The 4,722-nt window shown below is 46.8% G+C and overlaps 1 pseudogene; it reads left to right on the plus strand.

Moving 5' to 3' along the window:
- The first annotated feature begins 1,209 nt into the window (after window positions 1-1,209).
- Window positions 1,210-2,692, plus strand: LOC148040143 (uncharacterized; annotated as a pseudogene).
- Window positions 2,693-4,722: the final 2,030 nt, after the last annotated feature.

Genomic DNA, 4,722 nt, shown 5'->3' on the forward strand with positions numbered 1-4,722 from the left:
TGCCTTTAAAAGCGAATCAAAACCACTAAGTCACTTTACTGCTTTATCTTAAGGCTATCTCTTCATTTCAGTGAGAGCGCTTGTTCATTATGTAAGCAATAAGGCGCATTTTGGCATTTCTGCCCCATCAAATTATTTTCTTTCAATTTTCAACTGCCCTTAGCTTTCAAAGCATAACAAGTACATAGGCCCCTTTTTTTTACTTAACATTCACTAAGTGCTTTCTTACTTCTAAGTCCTTAGGGGGTCAGCAAATGATATAGGCCCTTTGATTTCTCTCCAGGGCTTTCCCTTTCAAAGATCTCACCATTGTTTCCTATATGGCTTGTCTATTGCTTAATCAAATGCCCTACGTTGAGATGTCTTTTAGTCTTTTGTTCCCAATAATATAGGTAGTTCCTCCTATTTTTCCCTTCCATTTCTGTGCTATGAGTAAATTAAGGTAAAGTCATTTAGCCTAACCATTCGAAACCTCAGGTAGGCATAGGGTAAGGCAGCATGTGTTCGTGCCCCAGAACTTCGTACTAATGATTAGCTGTTGTCGTCGCTGCCCCATCAAGCCACCTCGTCACTTGGTTGAACGTCCAATCACGTCACTGTCGGGAGACCACGTCACTGCCCGGCCCGTCTCTGCCATGTCACTGTTCCTCGCATACACTGAAATGGTTACCCTCTATTCTGAACTCTGAATCAAGCTCCCCCACAGGCCCAACACAACAACAGAGAGTTCGCCTCCAAAATGGAGAAGGTCCAAATAGAGCAGATGATTACCAATGCCATCAACAAAGTTAAGGAGTATGACAATGGACTCAGCATAGTGAATAGGCAGTTGAACAATAAGATTAAAAAGATGGAATTGAAGATAGAAGCCCAAGATGGGGTGATTCAATCACTTAGGCAGCTACTGACTAACATTCAGCTCAGCCCCAAGCTAGAGGAAGGAGAAATTCAACCTAGCATGACCGAGGAGCTCACCCGCATCAAAGAGGAAGTACAACAACTCCAAAAAAAGGAGGAGGAGACGACAAAGGAGACTGTTTCTTGGGCAGAGATACTCAAGAAAACCCAACAGTAAGTAGAGGAGGCGGAGCAATGGATTCAAATTGCAAAGAAGGGGAAACACCTAGCACATGCACCTACAACAACCATAATCAATGACACATTGGAGGGAAAAAAAAAAGAAAAATGAGAGCACTCCATGTTCGGGTGATGGGGCTGAAGATGCATGAAAAAGTAGATGAGGACACCAAGGTGCTATACACATTAATGAATATTAAGAAAGACACGCATGTCTCCGCTTGGAGAGTGGGCAAGAGAAGCACAAAAAGGGAGAGCTCAAAAGAGCGTGCACTCATTCTCTGCTTCCCCACCATGGAGGCTAGGAGAGACTTCCTAGCCCAACGCCGTACATTGAAGGGGACCGATGCGTTTTTGGGTGACAATCTCACACCAACCCAACTAGCCCACATGAGGGAGTGCATGCCAAAAATTAAGGCAGCCACGGAGGAGGCCAAACTCACCTTCTACAGAGGAGGGAGAGTGGTAGTCATGGAGAGGCCCCATAAATGACAGCGTGAGACCTATGGGACTAGCCTTGCAATGGCAGTCTAGAACTATAATGGATCCCTCCGATTGGATGTGGGGGCTTTTGAGGAGATATTCGGAGGGAGAGATATAGTGTTCTACTCAGAGACACATCAGGGGCCACATACTACACTTCCGCGGGTGACAAGCTATAGGTGGGAGTCAACTTGCAGGAAGGAGACACGCACAGACCACAGTAATCGCGGGTTGGGAGGAGTAGCAATGTTAATCAGGGAGGAGCTATAGCAGATGATCCAGGTAGTCCGCAGAGATCAACAAGCCAGATACATGTGGGTGAGGCTGCGGGGTGAGGAATGCACTTTGTATGTTGCCATATGCTATTTCCCCCCTATGACGTCCCGATATGCCCCACCCAAGGGGCAATCACCATATGTGGCCTTGGATGAGGATATTTGGGAGTTCTCGAAGGAGGGAAAGGTTATCTTACTAGGAGACTTTAATGCCAGGACAGCCTCCCATCATGTGTCTTTCTTTGATGCATCCGAGAGATGCTACAGGAGCAGGATGTGTTAGAGCTACAGCTGGAGAGGACATCTCAAGATATGGGGGAAGTCGTCGAATATGGGAGATACCTTGTGGAGATGGACACAGCACACAGGTTGGCCATTCTCAATGGCCTAGCTAGATAACCCCTATTCGGCACCTTCACATGTTATCCTCATCGACATGGTGGTAGCACACTAGACTATGTTCTTGCCCCATCGACACTGATATCTCACATCCAGGACCTCTCAGTATCCCCATGCCTTCTCGGAGTTGCAGTGGATCATGCCTACCTATCATTCACCGTCGACCTCCAATTCACTGACACACAAACCCATCATGCAGCTCCCCGCCACCCGAGATATCTATTTTCCAAAGAGACAGATGATACCTATGAGAGGCGGACATCCTCAGACTATTACATGATGCAGACCCTGACGTTCCATTATAGGAGCTGACTCAGCAGTTTAGTGACGCCCTGCACATCGCTGCAGGTGTAGCCTTCCCACACTCACGACCCACACAAAGAGCCTCCACCGGGGGGACACCTTGAAATAGTTGGTATGATGATGAGTGCCATGAGACCAGAGCACGTCTACTATAGAGAGAGATAGCACTGGGGTCCACTACCCACAAATATGCACATATACTCTTTAGACGCCTAACACGGTGGAAGAAGAGAACATTCTTGGCCCAATTGGAGTGAGACCTATATCAATTATTATTGAGCTAGGACTCTAGAGAGGCTTGGAGGCTTTTCAGAGAGCATTGCTCGACCACACCTATCACGTCCACCGCTGTATGGGAAGAGTATGCAGCTAGTCTCTATACTATGGAGGGTCAACCACCTCTTCCTGACCCACTTGAGCCTTGTCCAGAGACCACCACTTCCTTTACATAAAGTAGGGTCTGAGAGGCCATTGACAGACTTAGCAGAGGAAAGGCACAAGATCTTGATGGACTAGTAGCCGAGCACTTGATCCATGCTAGAGATTTGGTGGCAGGATTCCTAGCTTACATGTTTAACAGAGCCATGTGTAAAGGCCTACCAAAAAGCTGGAGCATGAACACTATTGTGCCTATCCTCAAGTCAGGGGACCCTACTCTACCTAGTAACTATTGGACTATCATGGTTGGGCATACATTGGCTAAGTTATATGCTTCCATCCTTGAGCATGAATTAAGCATGTGGGCAAAGAGGTGGGGTCTTAGAGCACAAGGACAAGTTGGCTTTAGGAGAGGTTTCTCCACATTGGATCACATCCTCACACTCAGAGTGATCATTGAGGAGGGAAGGGCCCATGGCTGACGAACCTACTGCTGCTTTTTGGACTTCCACAAAGCCTTTGACACAGTACCAAGAGATAGACTAATACATAGATTGCATGCCATGGGTATACGTTAGTTGGGGTATTTTGGCACTATATGAGAGAGTTGTGGGCAGAGTCCGGACACCTAAGAGCCTTTCGGCACCTATTTACTCCACGATTGGGGTGAGGCAAGGGATGCCCCCTCTCTCTGACATTATTTGGCCTGAACATTGATAGGATTGTTGATTACATTTCACAGGAAGGAGATAGAGGAGCTCCACTAGCTGGCACATGGATACTCCTCCTATTGTATGCAGATGACATTGTATTGATAGCTGACTCTCCAAAGGGTCTACAAAGATACTTGGATGCACTACACTCCTATACTTTGGATAGTGGGCTTTCAGTGAACCTTGGTAAAACCAAGGTGATGGTATTTAATACTACACCATAGTGGTCAGGAGATCAGCACCTAAATTCACATATGGATCTGAGGAGCTAGAGTATGTGGATTCTTATACATACCTAGGAGTCTTATTCACAGGGCCCACCTTTTCTATGCGAGAGGCAGCAGACACTAGATTGACTCGCGGATACACAGCGCTAGGTGGTTTGGAGAAGATGTGCTCACAGGTGCAATTCCATGAACCCCGCACCAAGCTATGGCTCTTCGATACACAGGTCACATTCACACTACTTTATGGAGTACAAATATGGGGGCCTAGTCTTGACCATTGTAGCAGATCAGGCGCACTTATGACGGATGGAGGTAGATGGAGAAACCCCTAATGTCCATGATATCCAGGATGATCAAATGTAAGGCCTCAGTGCCACATGAGATCATCAGAGCCAAGCTAGCAGCTACACCGACTGTGGTAGAGGCCCTCACCCAATTGGTCACATACATATATAGCCTATGGGACTTACCCACACACAGGTATGCATGGTTGGCCCTTGAGTACTCCAGGCAGCTTGCTAGAGAGGGTGATACTTCATGTTGGTATGCACAGATTTCAGCCTAGTTTGAGCTACATGGCTTTAGCATGGACAAGTTACCCCCCTTCCAGTACTCCCTTGATGCACCATCTTTTGATCTGAGCAGGTTAGAGATTCACAAGATCATCAGAATGGATCTTACCTAGTTGGATATCAAGCGGACATGGTTTGATGCCAGGGAAAGAACTAGGGACAAAGATGGCTTTCTACCGCAAGCATTTCCTTCATACTATAGATGATGGATTTATTGCTCGCTCGAGATACATGGACACCCACCTTTCCCATGGGATCATATGTACTATTGGCCAGTTACGCACCTCCTCACATC

Source organism: Lygodium microphyllum, chromosome 2 (assembly GCF_053477565.2).
Source record: "Lygodium microphyllum isolate KBCC chromosome 2, Lygodium_microphyllum_v1.1.10, whole genome shotgun sequence".
Lineage (NCBI taxonomy): Eukaryota > Viridiplantae > Streptophyta > Polypodiopsida > Schizaeales > Lygodiaceae > Lygodium > Lygodium microphyllum.